Source organism: Xyrauchen texanus, chromosome 36, assembly GCF_025860055.1.
Source record: "Xyrauchen texanus isolate HMW12.3.18 chromosome 36, RBS_HiC_50CHRs, whole genome shotgun sequence".
In the NCBI taxonomy this organism is placed as follows: Eukaryota; Metazoa; Chordata; class Actinopteri; order Cypriniformes; family Catostomidae; genus Xyrauchen; species Xyrauchen texanus.
In genome coordinates, this window is record NC_068311.1 from 15,611,602 (window position 1) to 15,637,571 (window position 25,970).

Below are 25,970 nucleotides of genomic sequence, written 5' to 3' on the forward strand. Positions count from 1 at the left end.
AGAATGCTACAGTCTGCTGGGCTCTTTGTTGTGGAGTTTTTCATTTTAAAAGCCCCCCTTTCCGGACTCAGTGGGCATTTCTCACTCTATATTCTCTATATACTTTCTTCACACTCTCTTTTATAGTTGTTGTTTTCTGCCATTATTTATTATAATTAGGGGTCAAGTCCTGAAAGGGCGAAGACCCCTATTGAAGACCCCCTTATTATTCTTTTTTTTTAGGGGTCAAGCCCTTATTATTTTTCTTTCTGCCATTGGAATCTATGGCAGCCCATAGAACTGTTCGCTGGAAAGTTTTGCACACAGCTAGAGGACAGTCTGAACTGATACCACAGCAAATTTGGAATCTGTAATTCAAACACTTTAGCGTCAAAGTTTCACTCATGTTTACACAAATAAATGAAGTTCTAGAGACAAAATTCCTGAGCTCACGCCGAGTTGAATGCATACCTTGGTTTCGATTTCCGCATGACTAGATCTCTGCCATTTTGAATTTTTAAGAAACATTTTTTTCGCTACTTCTCTAACAATTTTTGTCTGATTTCCATCAAATTGTTTTAAAGCGATCGTGAGATTAAGTTATCACTTTTTTTTTTTCGATGTTTGAAATCATTCTTGAGAAATGGTCAGCACGCCAAAATAGACTTCATGCTGTATCTCCGCAACACTTTGACGGATTGTGACAAAACTTGGTATGTGTCATAATGCCTTGAGGTCACCTGCAGGGTTTCACCACACTGCCCCATACTGGTCTGGTGATAGCAAAATCTGCTATTTTGGCTTATAGCTCTTCAACACTTTGGCCACAATACCCAATTTCCCCATGTCAGCCATTTTGGGCATCGGCCATTTTGAATTTTGTCACAAAACACTGTATTTTATGAACACATTGGCGTATTGTTATGAAGCTTTGTATGTGTCATCAGGACCCTGCCCTGAAGTTGCCTGAGAAGTTTGGGTCTGGCACTAACTAGTGGTGGAAATTAAAAAAAAATTATATTTGTGAGCTTATAACTTTAAGTGCCGTTGGTCTGTTTTCGCAGGACTGGTCTTGTTAAGTTTGGGAAGACTTGCCGAGAGCAACGATGCCATATTTGCTATGGTTCGCCTTATAGCCTGTTGCCTGTTAGCGAATTGCTTCAAAGCCGTATGTCCGATCGGAACGAAACCACCAAAATAAGAAGCGTCATTAGTAAATTTATTACATATATACAGAACATGGCAAAATTGTGCTCGTAAATGCCAAAAACGGGCAGATTAATTTTAAAAGTGGTCTCTGCTTTTAGGTAAATTGAACTCTTAAGTGAAACTAGATATTTTCACCAAAGTTGACACACTTATATAAGGGCTCAACCTGAAAACACACAGAAAAAGTTGCATTGTTTGGCCATTTGGTGGCGCTATAATTGAGAACAATATGAAAGTTGCTCTAAATATAGAAACATTGGTCCTTTTAATTTCAAAATTTGCATGTAGTGTCTTTGTGGGAATTGCCATCATTGATCATGAGGACAGTTGCATATATTGAGAAACATGGCAGCCATTGGCCAATCATCAACAAATTTAACATTGAGCTCCTCAAAATGGACTTGAGGCTGTATGTTTGCATTTTTGTGAGACTGGTCTTGTTAGCTTGTGTGGGTCATGCAGAGAACAATGATACAATTGTTGGCCATGATTTGATGTAAACATTTTGTTGGTGCTATTACTCCTATAACATTTGTCCAATCAACATGAAATTGAAATCTGCTGATTATTTGCAGACCATGCCTGAAAATATTAGCAAATAGATTTTTGTCGTTTAGAATTGTAATTAACTAATTTGAAAATACCAAATGTAAAAAAAAAAAAAAAAAAATGCCAAAGACGAATTAAGGCTGTTGCATTTGCTTAGTAAAATGAATTTTCATTGTTTTCAGGGTCATTCTGGATGCCCTGTTGTAAAATTATTATTATTTTTTTTTATTATTTATTTATTTTTTTTTTTATTGGATTAAACTATATATTGCATAGATGTCTATAAATGCATTGCATATAACCCTATGGATGTAAAAACTGACTTTTCCAATTTTTTCCAAAAAATCCTTCAAAGTGCTTCAGAATACACAAAACAATGTGTGCAATGTTGCACTTAAATGCTGCTTGCAGCTATATTTATTATTATTATTATTTTACCAAATATTTATAGCACCACAGTTTCAGTCAGTTTCAACCAAAGGATCAAGGTTTGGCTGGTTAGCATTCCCCAGTTGCCCCTGATAGCAGACCAACCCAAAACATCTTTCTCCATTGAAGGCCATTCAAAATTAGCTGTGTATTTTGACAAAATATACACTCACTGACCACTTTATTAGGTATACCCGTACACCAACTTATTCATGCGATTATGTAATTAGCTAATCGTGTGTATCGCAGATACAGATGAGGAGCTTCAGTTAATGTTCACATCAATCATCAGAATGGTAAAAATGTGATTGACTGATTTAATGTGTGGCATGATTTTTGTGCCAGACGGGGCAGTTTGTGTATTTCTATAACTCCTAATCTTCTGGGATTTTCACACACAACAGTCTCTAGAGTTTACTCAGAGTGTTGCCAAAAACAAAAAAAACATTGAGTGGCAGTTCTGCAGATGGAAATGCCTTGTTGATGAGAGAGGGTAACGGAGAATGGCCAGACTGGTTCGAGCTGACAGAAAGGCTACGCTAACTCAGATAAACTTGCTTTACAATTGTAGTGAGCAGGATAAAATCTCAGAATGCACAACATGTCAACTTGAGGCAGATGGGCTACAACAGTAGAAGACCACATCAGATTCCACTTCTGTCTGCCAAGAACAGAAAGCTGATGCTTCACTGGGCCTACCTTAGCAGAAATCGAGATTCATCAGACCAGGCTATGTTTTCCAGTCTTTAACTGCCCAGTTTTGGTGAGCCTGTGGCCACTGCACACAAACAGTGTGTACATAGGGAACTTTATGTAATGAAAAGGAAACTTATAAGTGGCTTGAGTACATATATATATGTTGTGGTACACAATGTACCAAGTCACCTGTCCGAGTTCACAGTAGCGGTACATTTCCTGTTTGCAGTAGGGCTGGCTGATATAGCTATAAAGTTATATATCGATTTATTACACCCTTTTAATTATGATATCTTTATATAAATGTTTCTCTGAAATGGCTTAAAGGCTGTTTTTTATTTTCAAATCGGAGGATAAACCAAACAGTCATTGTAACCAAATATATTCTAAATGTTTTATGGAAGTAGTAAGATACAGTAAAAATAAACTAGTTAAAAATGATCAAGACATGATTTCCATATTGTTTTCCACTATGAACATACTGTGAGGAAGAATGTTTAATTATTATTTATATGCACCAATATAACAATACATAAAAATAAACATCAATATTTACATGCTAACATATTACTGTTTACTAGGCCTGTCAATTGGACAAAGAAACTAAATTATAATTTATACCTAAAATTTTCAAAATTGTAATTAATTAGATTAGGTGAGTTTTAGATTGATGTTTTTTCCTTGGTCCACAAGAGGGCGCATCGAATACATCAAGCATACTGCACCGTGTTATATTAATGCAAAGAACATTCCTTGCTGTTAAAAAAAATAATGTGCATAAAATAAATAAATAAATAAACAAAAAGTTTTAATTGGTCCATATTTTTAATTGTTAAGTCAAACACTTCAATAAGCTGTTCACATGCTGTTACACTTGAACTGATGCCACAGTATACTAGGGCTGAAACAATTAGTCAACATTATCGTCAACGTCGACAATTTTTGGTGAACATTCACCTGAGAAGCAGCATATACGATATTTAGATTTGCTTTTAGAGAATAGATCTTGAATAGAAGTATATTTTGTCTACTGCACTCACAGAAGTATAACCAAGTGAAAAAGTACACTTATATACAAAATAGACATTCTCTTAAAGCAAGTCTAAATATCTTATGGGTTGCTTCTCAAGTAAATGTAGTTTGTTCTTTAGACAATTTTAAATGGATAATAAGAGAAAAAACTTGATAACAACTGGATTTTTTGCAGTGAATTTATTTACTGAATTAAAATTAATAAAAAGTATTTTAATTCAGTTAATGTCATTTAGAGGTATTTTTAAAAGATGATTTTGTCCTCTTTATTTTTAGTAAGAATGTTTAATACAACCTTTGAAGTCGGGCACAAGCTGAATAATCGGTTAAGAGTTAATGATTAATCGTTGCAATAATCGCCAAATAGTCAAATAATCGTTCTAATAATCATTAGATTAATCGATTATCAAATTAATCATTAGTTGCAGCACCACAGTATACTACCCCAGACTAAATTTTTATAATAACAGTGAAATACCACTTTGTTTTTTTATTCAGTACAGTTATATGTAGGGTACCAATATTTCCAGATAGCAGTGGTTTTCAGCCCATGCCAGGGGCTGTTCAAACAGACGGAACACAATTAAATGGAACTGAATGCGAGAATCTCGAGACATACATTTTCTAGTTGAATATCTTTCCTGACGAAGCTTTTAAAAAAATCACTGCTTAATCTGAGAAATGCTTATAAGAGAACAAGATGCAATGGCCAAGTACCTCCACCAACTGTAAAGGGCTGTTCACACCGAACGCTTTTGCAACCATCCATTTGTTTTTCCATGTAAATGCACACTAGACCAATATCTTTGCTTTGCTTTGTTTTTGTTTACTCCGCATCTCGTGCAGGAGCTCTGTTTTTAAGATGTTGTGTCTTATTAAAAATAACTTTTTTTTTTTTGCATTAGACACTTGCATTGAGACACCTGATTTCTGTTAAACAGTATTTGTTGCGCTGTGTCTAGCCTTTTTTTAGCGCAAGAATGCGATCTGAAGTCATCGTCAGTGAATTCCAAAATGAACGCACAGTTTTAGCATTTTTGATTTTTTCATTTACAAACATATTTTAATACATGAAAAATGCCACAAACGCACTTCTGTGAACATTTGTGAGTGATATACAGATGAATCACTGAATCGACACTTTGAACTAATTCATGAAAAGGAATCAAACTTACCAACTCTTATATTATTTTTGCTATTGAAGTTTAAATCAGATACTCAATTTTTCTTTGATCATGGCATGTCCAATCAGAATTTAGAGTTGAAAAATATCTGTTTCATAAATATATTTTGAGAATGAACTAACATGTTTTTTTCTTAATTTCAGTGCCTTGCTCAGTGGCCTAAATCAGCAGCACAAATATGTGTATGTTAATTTCACACAATGAGGATTTAGTGGTTTCTTGACTGATTATTTGTGACATTTCTCAGGGCCTAAGGATGCTGAGAATTAATGCAAATGCTACAACTTGAAGCAGAGAACACTTACCTCCCAGATTAATTATTTCTTGTGTTTGAAAAATTAGTCCACGGTGTCTTGAAATGAATGTGATCATAATACAAACTCCCTCTGCAGTGTCATATGTTTATATTTTCTGACAGACTGTTGAAAGTACAGGAAAGAGTGAAGATCTCTTGTACCATTATAATGCAAAAACATTTAATATGAGTTTAAGAAAAGTCCTGTGTTTGTTGACTTGAGTTTGTTCACAACACTGTCTTTATTGTCTTTATTTAGCTTGTTCCCTTTACAAAAGGCTTCACTACGATGTTGCGCTGCTAAGCGCTACGGGGGGGAACAGCTTTAGCTGTGAGCCGAGCTGAATAAATGTGTGGAACACGTCAATGAACATTGACCGGAATTTATAGCCTCGGCTGATGTAATCATTAGATGCACCTGAGGCCAGGCTATAAATGGATACGTCACCAGGTGTAGTCAGAAACTCTTTTTTCAGAGCGATTCTGTTTCTGTGTGTTTCACACACCCTGTCAAAACTTTCTTTCCTCTGTTAGGAGATAGATTCAGTTAGGCAGTGTGCAGTGAACGTTGTTCTATTTTTCTCTTCTGTTTAGAAAATAATAAATATATATATATATATATTTCAAAAAAAAAAAAAAAAAAGAGAATGACTGAAAGCAAACGGTGCGTGTTCCCCTCTTCTTGCTCTATAGCTGAAGACGGCACACATCAGTTTTTGCTGTTTGTTTGGGGGTAGAGCACGCTGCTCTCGCGTTGCAGCAGGGCGTGCTCGCCTCGCTTGCTTCTGGGAGTCAGCACTCACGAAAAGATCGTTCGTGGGGCTCGTGCATGGATTTGGCTGAGGAGCAAGAGACGGGTTGATCCCTTTCTCTCACTCTCTCCCCAAACCCAGCTGGTCCTTCACATGATCTCAAAGCGCGTTCCGACGCTTCTTCGGATCATGAGGTGGATCGCTATTCTCTTCCCGCCTCCGAGCTTTCCGTCCGCGATAAAAAATCTAAGGAGGAATTGCTCGATGTTGTTACTCCAGCGGTTGCCAGATTGGACTGGCCACGCGAAAAAGAGACCCCCAAACGCTCCAATTAGGGGATAGATTTTATCTTCCAGTCTAAGAAAGGGAACGCCTCATGGGTCCCTTCCCTTTCTTTGATAACCTCCTTGAAGGGCTTTTTCGCTCATGGAGAACCCCTAAAAAAAAAATTATATATATATTTTCTTCCCGTGTTCACATACCCTCGACGTCATTATATTTGACTATCGTGGGTGCTGAGGCACGGGGGTATTCAGTGATGCTGCCGGTCGAAGAGACGCTTGCGGGCTATCTCTCGCCGGGCTCGACATCGTCACTTAAGAAGCCCTCTCTCCCCTCAAAGCCTTATAGGACAACCTCCACTTTAGTGGGAAGGGCTTGTCAAGCAGCAGGTCAGGCTGGTGCTGCTCTGCACACTATGCTGTTTTTCAGGCATACCAGGCTGACCTCCTGGACGACCTGAGTGTGGGTTCTGCGCTTGACGAGCAAGCCTCAGACCCACCTCGGTCCTGACTGAAGGGAGGCTCAAAAGCAAAGCGTGGCGAGTCGTGCTCCTCCTCCCAGGGATTGGGGACAGTCTCGCCACCCTTGCCAGCCCTCAGGACTATAAATTCTAGTAAGAGAAGACCCTGACGGTCTTGCGCCTAGATTAGGGGGTAGCTCCCCTCGGGACGGGGCGCGTGCTTCACTTCACCCCTCCCGGTACCCCCTCGAAGCCCCTCCATTCCCGGGTGTTTCGGGTTGCAGAGGCTTCCATCAAAATTGGGTGTTTTCGCTGTTCCTGCATTTTATTCAGGACGTGAAACACCCGACAACCCCTCAACAGGAAGTGTTAAAATATAATACCCATCTCAGAGATCCTGGCAGCGTGGAAACTTCTGCCGGATATATCCTTTTCTGTGGGTCTTATAAGGGCGTCAGGATTTAATTCTCTCGCCGCTTTTCCGTGTTTCAACGGCGTGTTCTCACTACCGTAAACCGGATTTCTTTTTTTTGTAAAAAAAAAAACCTCAATCTCCTGGTTAAAGGGGCCATGGTATGTGTTCCCCTTCCAGAGAGAGAGTTAGGTTATTACACTAAATACTTCCCGTTTCCCATGGAGGGTGAGGGGTGGCGTCTGGCTTAGATCTTAAGCTTGAACTACCCGTGGGTGTTCAAGTCCAAGATGATGCCTGTCAAGACGGTTGTGTCTCAAGCTCTACAACTCGTTTGTCTGGTCACCATCGATCTTATGACGCACTTCTATACTTCATTTAGAAGTTCTGCCACAACATGGAAAGTTCCTGAGGTTCACTTCCGGGGGCGAAGTCTTCCAGGGTCAGGTTCTTTCACCCAGCCTAGCCCTTTTTACCCGCACATTCACATTGCATGATGTAGCGCTGGCTCCTTGCGACTCCGGGGCATCTGCATTCTGAATTACGTAGACGACTGGCTGATCCTAGCGCAGTTCCAGGAACTGGCAGTTCAGCACAGGGACATCGTCTTAGCTCATCTGTTTCTCTGGGGTTGAGGCTCAACGCCAAGAAAAGCGTCCTCTCTCCCACTCAGAACACTGTCTATCGGGGCACCGTATGGAGTTCAATCACTATGCAGGCACAACTATCTCCCGCTAGGATTGAGTCCATTCAGATCACCCTGAGCAAAGTCAGGCTAGGTTACACTGTTATCAGTATCAACGAATTCCAGGTCTCAGGGCGAACGCGTCCACGGTGTTCCCTCTGGACCTTCTGCTCATGAGACCGTTTTTGTTGTGGCCAAAAGCCAGGGGATTTCTTCCAAGGGCCAAAACCCCTGGGCTAAATAGGGTTACGCGCCTCAGGCTTCGTTCCCTTTCTATGTGGTTCAGACCCCGGTTTTCTGCCTTGGGTCCCACTCTAGGTGCGTCTTGTTGTCGCAGACTGCTAACGACAGATGCCTCCCTGACGGGCGGGGTAGCGGCCTTAAGTGGTCGTCCAGCTTAAGGGGATAGGAGGGTCGTCAGCTCGGTTGTCACAGTCACTGTCTCGGGTTGATGGCTGTATTTCTGGCCCTGAAATACCTCCTCCTGAGGCTGCCATGTCTTGGTGCTGGGTGGACAATACAGCGGTAGCCTCTTACATAAATCATCAAGGAGACCCACGTTCTTGTCAGCTGTATTTCTGACACGTCGGATTCTCCTTTGGGCCCAGGGCAAGCTCCTGTCACTCAGGGCAATTTACATCCCTGGACGCCTAAATGCGGGAGCAGTTTTGCTGTCCAGACAGAACATACCGAGGGCGAGTGGAAACTCCACCCGGGGTAGTACAACAAATTTGGGAGAGATTTTACAGAGCAGAAGTGGACCTCTTCGCCTCTCAAGAGACTGCGCAATGTCCCTCTACTTCTCTCTGAGTCACCCAGCCCCCTGGGTCTGGACGCGATGGCGCATACATGGCCCAGAATGTGTCGGTATGCTTTTCCCCCGGTTTCTCTGCTCCCGGGAGTCTTGGCCAGAGTTCGCCAGCAAGGGTCTTGCCTCTTACTGATAGCGCCTCACTGGCCGAACAGGATTTGGTTCTCAGAAATTATATCTCTCCTCAACGGCTCGCCTTGGGCGATTCCGGACAGGAGGGACCTTCTGTCTCAGGCACAGGGGACGATATTGGCTTAGCAGCGCAACATCTCGTTCCGCCTTTTTCAGGGAACAAGGGTTACACATGTAACCTGAGACGTTTTCACTGGGTGCAAGTGACAGCTTGCAGCAAGTACAGAGTGTTATTTAATGAATTTACCAGACTGGAAAGTGGAAATTAAGGACAGGCCACATCATATCTGTACTATACTGCTCTGCAATGGACAATATGTGGCTTTTAAACTTTACTTGCTATTACAACCTGTAAGGTCGGGAACCAAGAACAGGTTCTTATGTTCAACAGGTTCAGATTAAAAAAATAGTGAGACCAAAACATTTGGTTCCATTAACGGTTCTGGAATGGCTGCATTCTTTTAAGCAATGCCAATGGATCACCATACAAAAATACTCTGACAGCATTTCCTGCAGCACTATTCATCTGAATCTATAGCGGCACTTTTGCAGTCTGAATTGAATGCGATGAGAGAGAATAGAATCAGTACTTGCAATGTCCTCATTGACTGCATATAACAGCAAACAAACAGCATGAACTTGTAAACCTATTCACAAACAAATGACTCTCGAGAGCTACAGCACAACCAGTGTAGAGCGATTCCCAAGCAGACTACTTTTATTGGACATACAGCATGACCAGTGTCGGCCGATTCATCAGCAAATGACTCTTATGAGGGAGTTCTTTTTTTTAATAAATTGGTCAAATATACTCATGAGTTATCAGTTTGAATCAGTCTAATGACTCACTCATTCACTGAATTGGTCACAGCGGTTCTTGAAAGTCATATTTTATTTTTAATGTCCAACTCTAAATTAACCTTGAACTGTTACTGTGATATGTGTACTTAAGACTCGTGCAAGGGTGGATTTAGGTATTGACGACATGGGCATCTTGCCGGGGCGGCACGAGGTGCCCGCAATCCATAGCGACTCGGCTGAAGTATCTGGTTTAGCAGTGTCAAATACACAGGCAGAGGCACAACCTCTGCTAATGCACCTGTATGGCTCTGTAAATGGATACGGCTCAATGGACAAAGTAGCGTGAGTTCAAAGCTCTTAAAGCTTTACAAGAATCAGTGAGAAGCAAGGCACGAGAAGCAGAAACCATTTGAATTCAGCACAGAACTCTACATCACCACCCTTGAATTTACTATAGTATGTATACTATTACTGTACTTTAGGCAGCAATTGATCGATAATAAATATCAGATCACTACTTCAGCTCTATTAAATTTGTCATGGGCTACATTAGGGGATTGAGGGAATATAATACATTTTTGTTACAACTTATAAATATTGATATTTTGTATTTATTGTAATTGTTTAGAGTTGGTCTACTGTTCATAATTTTAAAAAAAAATGCCATAGTTTCTTTTATAGAATTCATGTTAAAACTAACCATTGTAGTGAAGATCCATGCTTCTGTGTGCTTGCCTACTATGGTCTTGTTACAAATACTATTGTTAAAACTTTAAAAATAAATAATTAATGAATAAATTAACATTTTCAAAAGGTCAAATGCTAAATACACTATTGTTTTTAAGATGAAATAAAAATGTGTAAATCCTAAGAAAAGGCTCAAATATGTTTGTTTGAGTGTAACTGGTTTACTTTTTTTTTTTTTTAGATGTTATAGATAACCTTACTGTTGATGATATGAGTACATTTACATCTACATCCAACTCAAAATCAATGCTGTAATGTAGAACGAGCATTTCAGTGGGGCAAAATATGCAATATTATTGGTCTTTTCACTTATTTTTGAAATATATGAATAATATCACTTGAATTGTTAGTTTCTGTCTTCGTATTTTCATTTTATAGGCCCCAGATATAGCCCTCCATCTGCTTGATTTCAAGAAACACAAGATTTGGTCTCAAATTCATGATGTGTTAGCATGCTAAATTTATTAATAGTACTTTAAAATGATGCTATGCATCGCAGTTGTGTTAATCAAATTAAGCAGATAACACAAATATTGAGTTTTGTGTTTATGGGGGGGCACTGATTGAAAAGTAGTTGAAAACCACTGGTTTAGAGGAATCACATTTTTACAATTCACATCCCTAATAATGACCTCATCCTGTCGGTTTACCTCATGTTGGTGTTGCTGCTGTGTTTTCAACCATTCAGATTCAGTTTGATTGTGGCTAACATTTTATTTGTCAGTGCTTGTGCTATGGTAACAGATGTAGCCTAACACACTAAGCTCATCACTTTATCTCTGTGTGTGTGTGTGTGTGTGTGTGTGTGTGTGTGTGTGTGTGTGTGTGTGTGTGTGTGTGTGTGTGTGTGTTTGCGTGTTTGCACCCATCCAGCGCCCTGTTTCCACACCTACCCTGGAAGTCAGGGGCTTCTGGCATTTTGGCATTTCGGCATTTCCTTGAGCTCCTATGACATTTCTGCATCTGCGGCGTACAAATGCGTGCTCACTTAGCCCAGAGCTGGCATCGGGCCTCCTTTCGTGAATGAGATTGTCAGCAGCCGGCCGAGGATGGATGGATGAATGGATGGATGAATGGATGGATGGAGAAATTTGTCAGGCAAGGCTATACTGAGCTGAATAACCTTTTACCGTTAATAAACTCGCCCTTTTTCAGTTAATGACCTGTCTGTGTCTGTCCGGACTGAAGGAGGCCAGTCTTTTAACCTTTCATCAGAGGGTTGCTCAGCACAGCTGTATTCCTCCAATCTCTTTCATCCATCACACTTCCTGGCCGCTCTTCACCATGTCTGCACTCAGAACAATTTTTTTTTCACCATCTTCCCCTTTAATTTATTACCACATCTGAGCCGTATTCATGTAAATTTAATGTTTCTTAAAAGAGGGTGTAAATACGAAATAGGGCACCTGCTCTTGAGCAAAGAATATTTAGACTTAAATGGCATCCTCTGCTTAGCAGAGAGTCAAATCAAATTGCAAAGCCACCTCTGGGCTCAACAATAAGGGTGGCTCACAAGTTTTGTGCCAGTTGATGGCCTTTAAACAGTTGGTTTTCTGTGACATATTGAACATTGTTGTTGTGAACTTTGCCGAATTTGCTGGCTAACATAGATTAGACGTTGTTGAAAATTGCAAACCTATTGGTAATGCTCTGCATCTTATGCCATCATTTTCCAGAACAAAGTGTGTTTATGAATAAATGGCATGGAGTTGCTTGTTAGTTGTGTATGACAAGGCCACCTATATCACCTATGCTGGGATCTGCTACTGATTTTAACTTGATGGCCTCAATGATTTTGTGAGAAATGTGTAAAAGGATTATCGTTTAAAGCTGAAATGCGTTATATCTGCAACAATAGCATCACCAAATGGAACTGGCAAAAAATGTACATTGTTTTTCTGTTTCTGTTTTCTTCCTTCTATCTTCTAACAAACCGACAGACCCGCCCCAAACTCAATTTTGCTGGCTAGCTGGGATGCTTAGCAGAGCAGTCATCTGATTATATAGCGCCACAGTTCCAGAAAAGTTAAGAAAAAAGTATAAGTAATAAAACTTAAAATGACATTCATTAGTTTTACAGGTGCAACAGAATAATGTTGTCAAGTAATTTAGCATACCTTTTAATGTAGCTTGTCTATTAAGTTGAGTTCCTTTACCCTAAATCATATAGGTCCAGCACAACAGCTCTTTGTCCTGCCAGCTTCAGCGACTTTGCTTTTGAGCACAAAACATTGATGTACACTACTGATGTACGCCAAAAAAAGTGGCTTTTTGGATTTTAAATGAGCAGATACTTAAAAGCCTATGATTGGATCATTATTGCAGTGAATAATATGTTTCAGCTGACAACGGTTCTTTTAACCCTATCTAATGCAGGATGTAGCATCTCATTTCTTAAACAACCGTGTCAGAAGACGTATCCTGTGGTCATGCAAAAGATGTCACTGTGTTTCAGAAGTGGCCAATTATTGGCCTGCATCAAGCAAACAAAACAACTAAAACCTGGAAGGCTAGTGGTGAACAGTCAGCTTCGCGGGAGAAATGTGGTCGGGATAAAATCTTGAATTGTCTTGATTGGAGATCACTAAAACTTTTGGTGAAGTCACATCGTAAAAAATGTAGGACTTACGGCTATGATTACTAGTGAAAGTAAGAGCATTTCCACATGCACAATGTGGCGAGAACTTACAAGATTGGGAATAAACATCTGAATGGCCACAAGAAAGCCACTAATTGGAAAGAAATGACTTCAATTTGCTAGGCAATTGATTGGACTGTGGAGCAATGGAAAAAGGTAATGTGATCTGATGAGTCCAGATGTACCCTATTCCAAAGCAATGAGTGCGTCAGGGTAAGAAGGGATGCGTATAAAGCGATGCACCCGTCATGCATAGTGCCCACTGTACAAGCATCTGGAGGCAGTGTTATGACTAGGGTTGCTTCAATTAGACAGGTCTACGCTCGGCACATTATGCGTCAATAATATGAAGTCTGCTTACTTACCTGAATGTAATTGTGACTGGACTGAGTTAAAATTAGACTGCAAATACTGAATTGCCTGTGATGCAGAAAATGCATAACAATAAATAATTGTATCGTCGGCATAAAGATGATACTTAGCATTATATATATTATCACAGATATTATTTATATAAAACTTTCAACTGCTTTTATTTTCAGCAAACTTAACATGAGTAAATATTAGGGCTGTCAATCTATAATTTTTTTTAATCTGATTAATTACATGGTGTCCTGATTAATTAATCGCATTTAATCGCATATACAAATATTTGCTGAAAAGCCCCTCATATAACAATTCAATATATGTTGATGAAATAATGATAAATAGTTATCTTTAAATATGTATGTACACACACACACACACACACACACTTATATATATATATATATATATATATATATATATATATATATATATATGTGTGTAAAACATTACAAAAAGTGGCTTTAGAATACAATGTATTGTTTACTACCATATTATTGAACATAAGCCACTCATTGGCATACAGTTCACAGCAATCCATTTCACAAGTGAATTTGTCAATCAGTTTGAGATTTATTATGAGGGATTGTTTAAGGACCCGTCAATGTACACATGCGTCAAACATGCTTGCGTAGCATCTCGCGTGAGTTGCATCATACACGCAACATTTTTAGGTCACTGTGTCAAGTTAAATATAGTTTAATACTTAGAACACATATTGAGAGCCCTTAGTTCAGATTTGCGCTCCATCAAGTGTTTTAAACACAGGAACATAACGCATGTTTGTGTTGTCTACTGGATGGTTGTTTTCTTCACTGTATAAACTGTGCATTGCTCATACATCTGAAGTTTCACATACTGCCCTCTGGAGTAAACAGGTGGTAATGCAAGCTTGCATTTCTCAGGAATCTTCCACATTATGGTCAGGGGGGGCATTGCGATTAATTGCGTTAATTTTATTAATGCGTTATTTTTAGTCAAATTAATTGCACTGAATTAACGCATTAAATCGACAGCCCTAGTAAACAAACATAAAAACATTCAACATCTAAGACATAAACTAAACAAGTTTAACAGACATGTGACCAACAGAAATGGAATAATGTGGGGGGGAGGGGGTCAAAATCTAAAGTAACAGTCAGTATCTGTTGTGGCCACCAGCTGAATTAAGTACTGCAGTGAATCTTCTCCTCATGGACTGCACCAGATTTGCCAGTTCTTGCTGTGAGATGTTACCCCAGTCAAGGCGCTTATATGTTCCCTGACATTTCTGTGGGGAATGGCCCTAGCCCTCACCCTCTGATCCAACAGATCCCAGACATGCTCATTGGGATTGAGATCCGGGCTCTTCGCTGGCCATGGCAGAACACTGACATTCCTGTCTTGCAGTAAATCACGCACAGAACGAGCAGAATGGCTGGTGGTGTTGGCATGCTGATGTGATATTTGGATGTACAGATCCTGTGCAGGTGTTGCTACACATGGTCTGCCACTGAGAAGATGATCAGCTGTCCTTCCTGTCTCCCTTTAGCGCTGTCCTAGGTGTCTCACAGTACGGATGTTGCAATTTATAGCCCTAGCCACATCTGCAGTCCTCATGCCTCCATGCAGCATGCCTAAGACACGTTCACGCAGATAAGCAGGGACCCTGGGCATCTTTCTTTTGGTGTTTTTCAGAGTCAGTAGAAAGGTCTCTTTAGTGTCCTAAATCTTTTTAACTGTGACCTTAATTGCCTACCGTCTGTAAGCTGTTCCACAGGTGCATGTTCATTAATTGTTTATGGTCATTGAACAAGCATGGAAAACTTTGTTTAAACCCTTTATAATAAAGATCTGTAAAGTCATTTGTATTTTTACAAAATTATCTTTAAAATACAGTGTCTTTTTTTTGCTGAGTTTATATAGAAAATAAAATTGGACCTAAAACTGACCCCTGAGGAACTCCCTTGACAACAGGTTGATGTTGATTACCACAAACATTTATTTAGACTCATCTGTCCTTTTCTTTAAAAAAAAAAAAAAGGAGCAAAAATCTGGGTAACAGTGCAGCACTTGCAATGAAAATGAATAGGAACAATCCGTAAAAATTAAAATACTCATAGTTTCAAAAGTATAGCCACAAGACGTAAACAGTTTGCATGCATGTTGCTTGTACATTATTTTAGTGTGATGAAATCACTTACTAACCTTTCCTGTGTAAAGTTATAGCCTATTTTACAACTTGATGACAACCGTTGTAAACAATAATACCATAAAATGGCCATAAACATTTTGATTTGAATAACTTTACAGCACAAATAATGAGTTCCCACAGAAAAATGTGAGTGCTTTTATAAAGGTATAAGCTTCACATTTCTGCCTTTTTAAATTCTCAAAAAATGGCCCATTCACTTCCATTGTAAGTGCCTCACTGTAAACTTGATTTTGTTTGTTTTGTTTTTTTTTTTAATTAAAGGAGGGAGGAGTCAAAATTACTTTTGTGGTATTCAACATTGTGCCACATAGGCTGTCGAACAGGCTTAACTTGAAATTAAACCCGGAATATTCCTTTAAAAACTAGAACAAGTATTTTGTGTGTTCTTTTTCAGTGTTTATACACATTTGAGAAATACAATTTTACTCTGAGATGTTGTTAAGGCTTTGCTTGATGAAACAGAAATTGTGGTATGTGTCATTCAAAATTATTGACTGACAGAAAAGGTCTCCTTTGGATGTTACACATGTATGATATCATTATGACAACATAGACATGTAGAATGGTGATAATTGCAAATTTCACTGTTCTTTTGTTAGATTGCTCAAACGCTCGAGGTAGTCTGTATAGTACATGTAACCTTTCCAATTTTAGGACATCAGTCTGTTTCCAAGACAATGGTGCATTATACCTAAGCATTATGCTGGCGTTCAAGGAGGAAGGGGAAAAAAAGATCCACACTCATTAGACATTTGTTATGAGCTTCATCAACCTTATTTAATTCAAAGACATTTTCTGAATGATTTAAGAATGATGCACTGCACAAGAACATGATCTAAACAGAATGTTGCTGTATTGGCTGATGGATTATAATTCTATTTATGAAAAATAACAGCTTCTTAGTGCCCTTTCAATAAAACTGTATTATCCTAAATAATATTAAAACTGTCTACAATGTTATTACTTGGAATAGAAAGACTTATCTCTCTTAAGCTGCTATTTTTTCCATTTATATTAGATAGCAAGTTACAGTTCATTTGTCACCATCATAGAAAAGTGATTTTATACAAGATAAGATCATTATCTCCAGGACTGAGTAAGTTATGTCAGTTTTAATTTTGCATTGGAAAATGTTCATACTTCGTATCACTTAATTAATGCATTATAGTTTTTATACAACACAAGTTACCAGCTTTGCCCTTTTTAGCAATATACATTCACTTATTGAGTTATTAACATTTATTTGAAACTTGAATTGTAGATATGGTTTGTATAAACATGTCCACAGGTCAGTGTCCTTGATAAGGGATAATGTCTTGAATTATGACATCGCAATGGGTCCAACAATGGTATATCATTCTGCTTTCATATTATCCGTGGAACTGGTATCGTCTCTCTGTTGTTTTATGCACATTAATTTCACACTGATTTAATGAATTCCTTGTTTAACATTTAACTGCACTGCACGGCTGTCTCAGTGTTTCCACACTGAGAGACAGCTTTTTATTTTGTGTCTTGAGTTCTCTAGAGAAATGGAAAGTGTTTTTTTTTTCTTCATACATCTGTGATTTTAGGTATGGTGTAATTTTACTGTGACAAGCAAGTTATTGCAGTTGTGTCTAAATGGTTTGCTTATATGAAACTGTGCCAACTTTGCATTTATGCTGTATGCCAACTCTGTAACTCTGTATGCCAGCTTCCAGAGTGAGATTATTTTGATATGCAATTAATAAATCTTCATTCATATGAAATAAAACATTAATGTGTGTGTATAGAAATGTCACATGACAACCACTTAACCTATCTCAGAACACCCCATACATTTACTAATATCATATCAAATGTCACATACTGTATCATATTATATCCTGTTATATCATATCTCCTTTGATGCAGGCCTGTTCTAAGATTACAGCAAAAGCATGTGTCTCACACCAGCTGCATAACGTTTTGTACTTTAGTTTCCATAGTTAATGAGCTAGTAGGTCTCAAGTATTCCTGTCATATTGCCTGATACATATTAAATCATTATTGATGATGAACAGAGTGCAAGATGAATCTTTTTATGCTCTGCCTTGACTAGAATAATACAGTATATTGGAGCCAAAGGCGGCTGTCACTCATACACTATATTGCACTGACCTGAACTTTGTCTCTCTCTCTGACCTGCTGTAGCCTTGCAGTTGCCCAAGGGTCTGCAGATGTTTGCCTGTGTAATTGCTGACATCATTGAGAGGTAGGTACCACACATACCCAGTCTTTCTCACACAGCGTAACTCAGGCACTGTCGTATGGGACTCCCTTGCAGTGTCAGGGTGACTTCAATTACAGTTAAAGTCAGAATTTTAGTCTTTAAAGTCTTTAAAACTCATTTTTTAACCACTCCACAGATTTTATATAAGTAAACTATAGTTTTGGCATGTCGTTTAGGACATCTACTTTGTGCATGACACGAGTCATTTTTCCAAAATTGTTTATTGGATGACAGTGTAAACAGCCACGAGAGCTTTGAATATTACATTTTCAAGTTTGATCAGATTTTTTCCAATGTGTTTTCAGTGTAAACAGCCAGGTCAAATCAATCTTGCTCAACATTCATCATTTGCACAATTGATTTACCTAATATATAGGTCTGTTATAATTCAATTGCATGTCTTCACAAATTTAGTTTCTTTTTTTTAAGGGAAAAAATGTATAGGCTTTAAGAGTTTGGTTTAGTGATTTGTATGGATTACATGTAAATAGTAAAATATACACATGAAAAGATACTGAACAGAGGTAGATTTATGTAACACTGCTCATTGTGTCATTCGCACAGAATATACAGTTTCCATATTCCTCAAATTATATCAAAACATGAATGCATGCAAGTTTATGCAAATCTGAAATAATTATAAATAACAACTATCCTATCCTAACTGTACATATATAGTATGTCACAGCGTTTACAAGTGCGTTCTTACAAGGATTATGCTTAATAAGCAGACAGCATATGTGGTCATGCATTAAATTGCTCTCCTTTATTGGTGTATGTTTTTTTAAACTGCTTAAGAATAAACAAATCATTGATGCTGACTACCACCCCTAGAGTCGCGAGTTCGAATCCAGTGCTGAGTGACTCCAGCCAGGTCTCCTAAGCAACCAAATTGACCCGGTTGCTAGGGAGGGTAGAGTCACATGGGGTAACCTCCTTCTGGCCACTATAATGTGTGGTTCCTGCTCGGTGGGATGTGTGGTGAGTTGTGCGCGGATGCCGGCGAGAACAGCGTGGGCCTCCACATGCGCTACATCTCCACGGTAACGCACTCAACAAGTCACGTGATAAGATGCGTGGATTGATGGTCTCAGATGCGTAGGCAACTGAGATTCGTCCTCCGCCACCCAGATTGAGGCAAGTCACTACGCCACCACGAGGACTTAGAGAGCATCGGGAAATGGGCAATCCAAATTAGGATAGAAAAGGGGAGAAAAAAAAAGAATAAACATTTCGACACATGTAGATTTTTGCCCGACACACCATTGCCCGATTTCACGTTGCATGTAAGCACTTCTACCGGCACAGTGTTATTATAGATTTGTATTTTTTATTTAGTTTTTATTTCTTATTTATATCTATCTGTCATTTCAAATTAGTTTTAGTTTTCATTAGTTTTCACAGTTTGTCTGTTAGTTTTGTTTTAGTTTTTTCAGTTTTAGTTTAGTTTTAGTATTTTTCATGGCTGCCGAACCAGAAGCATTTACGTGTTTCATTTAAACATTTCTTACATCATTACATTTCTCAAGGCAGTCTTTTTACCTCTTTGTATTTTTGTGTTTAATTTGGATTGTAAATGTTACAAATTTGATAACATACGGTGAATATGGGTAAAGTTACAAAGGGCATTTAAACTTGATTCCCATTGTATCCATATGAATTTCCTTAGATGATTATTAATAATTTCTTAACTAATCTTTGGGATGTAAACATATTTGGAGTGGTGGTGGCGTAGTGGGCTAAAGCACATAACTGATAATCAGAAGGTTGCTGGTTCACCACCATTGTGTCCTTGAGCAAGGCACTTAACTCCAGGTTGCTCTGGGGGGATTGTACCTGTAATAAGTGCACTGTAAGTCACTTTGGATAAAAGCCAAATGCATAAATGTAAATGTAAACAATTAAAGGGATAGTTCACCCAAAAATGAAAATTCTCTCATCATTTACTCACCCTCATGCCATCCTAGATGTGTTTGAATTTCTTTCTTCTGCGGAACAGAAAGTAAGTTTTTTAGAAGAACTCAGCTCTGTAGTGTCATACAATTTTTTTTTTCATGCAAACAGGCTCACTGTTGTTTTTTCCTGCTGGAACTTTATGGTGTGTTTCATTAGTATGTAATGTTACACTTGATTGTAAATAAATTTCACAATATGACTGCCACTGACTTATAAATACTACATTAGCCATCAAGAAGTTTTTTCATATTACACCTTTTTCATATTATTGAAAAACACATTCACAACAAAAATGATGGCCAATTATAATTTGAATTATTTTTTAATTGCTGTAAATGTACATATTTAAAAGATGAACATGCCTGGGTTTGTTATACACATGCTTGGTGAGTGTCATATGCATGCAGTTTAGGAGCATCTGCTGTTCGGACCAGTATTTACAATGGGCTTTAAAAAAAATCTACTTTGAGCAGAAAATCATACTTGGGCCCATTATCCTGACCTATGAATGTAATATACGCCACTCTTAATGTAAACCTCTTTAATTACTTTCTGGTAGCTTTTTCAATGTGCGCGTATGTTGTGCATGTCTGTTCCTGTTTGACGTCAATACCGTCTTAGCATATGGGGGCCCTAAGTGAAATCCTGCTTGGAGCCCCCTGTTGGCTCAGAGGCCCTAAGCAGCCGCTTATAGCTAAAATCAGCACGTATTAGCAGAGTTTTGTTGTGCATGTAAAGGCACTATACCTGCCCTCATCAGTGATACTGGTCTGAACCAGAGCAGACAGTCTTGGTTAAACAGAGACACTACAGATCCTGCAGAAGGCCCCTCCACTCATTATAAAAACTTTGTGCCTATCATCATTCTGCCATAGCCTGTATCTGGGGCTCAGCAGAAAATTATAGACATGATTGCACACGCAAGCTAGCTATCGTGCTCTTGTTAGCTAATGATGTAAAGTATGCAAAACCATTATTCTTCTCAGTTATATCGTGTTACATTTAGCACAGAACATTCTGCATTCAAACATTTTGCACACAGGTGCAAATGCAAACATAAACGTGGTCCAGTGCACTCTGGTCTGACCACTCCTCCCACTTCCATATGATTTAATGTTAATGCAAATGAGGGCTATCAACTCATCACTTAATGACAAACAGCTCTCTGTGAAAACAAATAGATTTATATTCACAGAATAGTCTCAGGGCATAGTCATATGGTGCACGGACCCAATTTCCAGCATTAACATATTTTTTCATTAAACATTCCTTTCCTCTATTACACTCTTTTGGAAAGAATGTTCCCCTGTTTCTTTAAAACATATCCCCTTATTCCTCAGTATAAGCAGAGTCCTGTTCTAGATGTCTGCTCATCATTACTAATGAGAGAAACTCTTAGAAGTGGAGAGATGTGTGAGTGTTTCCATTGAGGGATATGTTTAGCCACGGGCCCCCCACTCAAACTGTCACATTCCCGGAGGATTCAGCTGTATTACGAACACATTATAGGACTGAAATGGTTCCGTCTCAGTGTGTGCTGCCAATTCGATTTGGATGTGAGTGTAGATTTAGTGACATGAAGCAAACAGTTTAGGGTATTTTCATCGCTTCATGTGAAAGTCTAGTTATATGATTACTCTCCTCTGGTTAAACACAAATCCCTCTGTTTGATCTAGTTTTTGCTGTCAACTTTTCTGCAATTAAATCCTGTATTCATCAACTTCACGCTCTCACATTGCTCTATTGCCATACCATAACTATTTTGTTTCTGTTCATTTTTCTGTCTTTCCTGACTTGGCTATATCCTTCCCTTGTCATAAAGCACTTTGGTACAGTGATGGTATCAAATGATAATACATGGTACTTTGATATATTCTATTGTAGTGTATGATATTCATTACCATGGTATTTGTATGATATTTTAAGGTACCATCATGGTTGTGGCCAAAAACAATGGACTTGCTGATGCAGTGAGATCCAGCAGATGAAAATGACCTCAATAAATCAGATGATTTGAAGAATGAATAACATCTTTAATTTGAATTTATAAATTAATAAATGAATAAAAATGGAATAATGAATACTGAGAATAAATGCGATAATACAGAAAATAAATTTTTGATTATAAATGTTAAGTATATATTTCTTAAGGATATATACAAGGACTAAGTCCTGGAATAAACCTAACAACTCAAAGTCTTGTCTTTGTCTAATGAACTAAGTTAGTAAATGGAAAAAGTACAGAGATGAGGGTTCAAAGTTGGAGATCAGATGTAAAGAGCTAGAGAGCTGAGGTGTTAGTCTGACACCCTGATATTCATTATTGTCTTTATATCCTTTTTAGGTACAGAGAGTTCTGCACAATGATGTAATAACCCTAAGTGTCAGGTCAGGCGGTTATGAGATCTAGAAGTGTGAAAATTGCAGTTTGAGTGGGAAGATAAAATATAACTCCCCTCGTATATTTATTTAAGCAAACGACTGGTAAATGTACTTATCTCAGTGAAATACTTGAAACATATCCTGTTGTGTACTAGGTCTATGTCTGCATGTTTATTAGAACAATAGCAGACATAAACTGTGCTTGTAATGTAGGATGTGGGAAGCAGGAGAAGGCAGACGGGATCCAAAAGTGGCTTTATTATAAATAACAAACAATTAAACACAAAGAAAAGTCCACGATGGGAAAAAACTAACACTAACACAAAAAAGGAACACACAGCTGAAGAACATAAACGAAGAGCAGGAAACAGGGGCATAGGAACGACATGTAACCATACGACGAACGACAAAGGAAAAGGAAAACAACAGGGTTTAAATACACAGACACAATGAAGACTAAACGAGACACAGGTGAGAACAATGATGAGTGCAGGCAGTGAGGGAGGCCGGGAATTGTGGGAATTGTAGTTCTTTAGACAAAGACAAGTGAAACATGGAGCGGACAAGGAAAACGTGACATGGAACGGGATAAGTGACATGTAAAACAGAAAACACGGGGCAGACAACACGGGAACGTAACATAATCCCCCCTCAAAAGGACCGGATTCCAGACGGTCCTAAGAAACAAAAAATAGCAAAAATAAACAAATGTTCAAGTGAGAGAGGGGCTAGAAAAGGGGGAAAACAGACAGACCAAAGGGGGCACAAGGGACACAGAGACTGACCAAGGAGGCACAAGGGACACAGAGACAGACCAAGGAGGCACAAGGGGCAATCAGGCAGTCCACGGAGACACAAGGGACGGACAGGCAGACCAGGGAGACCGAGAGGGCCGACAGGCAGTCCATGGGGATATGAGACGGGGACCGGGTCAGGTGGCCTGGGGGGCGTCCACCGGGTAGGGACAGGTTTAGGAGGCCAGGGAGGCATCGACCGGGCAGGGACAGGTTTAGGTGGTCTGGGAGGCGGCCACAGGACAGAGGCCAGTTCAGGGGGCCTGGGAGGAGGAGTGGCCACTGGGGGAGCTGGCGGAGCCAAGGAAGACTTCTGAGGCGGAGCAGTCAAAGACTTGGGTGGCGGCACCGAAGGAGGCGCAGGTAGGGCCGCAGGAGACCCTGGGGGCCGAGCAGAGGCAGGCAGAGCTGTGGGGTACGCTGTGGGCGGAGCCATAGAAGGCTTGGGAGGCGGCGCTGTGGAAGGTGTAGGCGGAGCTGAGCGAGGCTCGGGAGGCGGAGCCGAGGGAGGCGAGGGCGTAGAAGGCTCAGAATGCGGAGCCGAGGGAGCCACTGGAGGCGGCGCCGAGGGAGCCACTGGAGGCGGAGCCGAAGGAGGCGAAGGCGAAGAAGGTTCTGAAGGTGGTGCCGAGGGAGGCTTCGGAGGCGGAGCTGAGGGAGGCTCTGGAGGCGGAGCTGAGGAAGGCGGAACCGAGGAAGGCTCGGGAGGCTCAGGAGGCTGAGCCGAGGGAGACTGAGGAGGAGCCGAGGGAGACGGAACCATGGAAAGCTCTGGAGGCTCAGGGGGTGGAGCCGTGGGAGGCTCGGGAGGCGGAGCAGAGGGAGTCTCGGGAGGCGGAGCAGAGGGAGGCTCAGGAGGCGGAGCAGAGGGAGGCGGAGCCCTGGAAGGCTCGAGAGGCGGAGCCGTAGGAGGCTCGGGTGGCTCAGGATGATCGGGAGGCGGAGCCGTAAGAGGCTCGGGAGGCGGAGCCCTGGGTAGCTCGAGAGACCTGAGAGGCGGAGCCCTGGAAGGCTCGAGGGGCGGAGCCTTGGGTGGATCGAGGGGCGGAGCCTTGGGTGGCTCAAGAGACTTGAGAGGCGGAGCCCTGGATGGCTCGAGAGACTTGAGAGGCGGAGCCCTGGGAGGCGGAGCCCTGGAAGGCTCGGGAGGAGGAGCCCTGGGGGGCTCGAGAGACTTTAGAGGCGGAGCCCTGGGATGCTCGGGAGGCGGAGCCCTGGAAGGCTCGGAAGGCTGGAGAGGCGGAGCCCTGGGAGGCTCGAGGGGCGCTGACTCTTGGATGGTCATGGCTACTGGCGCTGGCTCGGGGACGGTCGAGGCTACAGGCGCTGGCTCGGGGACGGTCGAGGCTACAGGCGCTGGCTCGGGGACGGTCGAGGCTACAGGCGCTGGCTCGGGGACGGTCGAGGCTACAGGCGCTGGCTCGGGGACGGTCGAGGCTACAGGCGCTGGCTCGGGGACGGTCGAGGCTACAGGCGCTGGCTCGGGGACGGTCGAGGCTACAGGCGCTGGCTCGGGGACGGTCGAGGCTACAGGCGCTGGCTCGGGGACGGTCGAGGCTTCTGGCGCTGGCTCAGGGACGGTCGAGGCTTCTGGCACTGGCTGGTTAACCGTGGTATGCGTGAGCTTTGGTCCGCTGGACACTGAGGGCAGAGCCACGGGGGGTTCTGGGGACGGAGCTACGGGAGGCGGAGGCTGGAGAGCAGAGGACATTCCCCTTCTCCTCTTCCTCCGGACGGATGAGACTGGCGACGCTGGAACGCTGTGCGTGGTTGGCGTGGCGTCAGGCTCGCTGACCGTGGCTGACGTGGGCTCTGGCTCGCTGACCGTGGCTGGCGTGGGCTCTGGCTCGCTGACCGGGGCAGGCGTGGGCTCTGGCTCGCTGACCGGGGCAGGCGTGGGCTGAGAGGCGGAAGTCCTCCTTCTCTTCCTCCTCCGAGTGGACGAAGTTGGCCGTGCTGGCTCATTGACAACGACAGGCGTGGGGTTTGCTCACTGACCGGAGGGGCTGGCGTGACAGGGAGCGCTAGGGACTACTGGAGAGTCACCGCCGTGGGTGGAGAGGTAGGGTCCTCCTCAACAACGCCTACGGTGAACGGTGAGCCACAGACCAATAGAGTTGCCTCCATGAAGTCGCGGAGCTTCCAGTAGCGTGTTGCCGGTGGCAACCGCTCCTTTAGCCAGTCGTTCAGGTCGTCCCTGAAGAAGACCACAAGGGAAGAGTCAGGGAAGTCCGAGATGCTCGCCAGAACGAGGAAGTCGCGGATGTGGTCTTCTACCAGTCGGTCCCCTTGTTTCAAGCAGAGCAGCCGTAAGTTAGCTCGCTGAACCGCTGGATCCATTGTTTGGTCGTTCATTCTGTAATGTAGGATGTGGGAAGCAGGAGAAGGCAGACGGGTGGTTAGGAGCCAAAAGTGGCTTTATTATAAATGACAAACAATTAAACACAAAGAAAAGTCCACGATGGGAAAAAAAACTAACACTAACACAAAAAAGGAACACACAGCTGAAGAACATAAACGAAGAGCAGGAAACAGGGCCATAGGAACGACATGTAACCATTCAACGAACGACAAAGGAAAAGGAAAACAACAGGGTTTAAATACACAGACACAATGAAGACTAAACGAGACACAGGTGAGAACAATGATGAGTGCAGGCAGTGAGGGAGGCCGGGAATTGGGGAATTGTAGTTCTTTAGACAAAGACAAGTGAAACATGGAGCGGACAACAAGGAAAACGTGACATGGAACGGGATAAGTGACATGTGAAACAGAAAACACGGGGCAGACAACACGGGAACGTAACAGTGCTCTCTCGTTCCAGCTCTGAAGACCCATGAGGTCAAAAGGGTAACAAACTCATATATTAGAGGACCAAATGTATACATAAAAAAAAAAATAAAAAGCTTTTTATTTGATGGCTATTCAAAA

General features: G+C 41.2%; 1 pseudogene; it reads left to right on the forward strand.

Annotated features, from left to right (window-relative positions):
• LOC127629500 (2-(3-amino-3-carboxypropyl)histidine synthase subunit 1-like) overlaps nucleotides 1-25,970 on the forward strand; it is a 121,300-nt pseudogene that overhangs the window by 16,161 nt on the left and 79,169 nt on the right.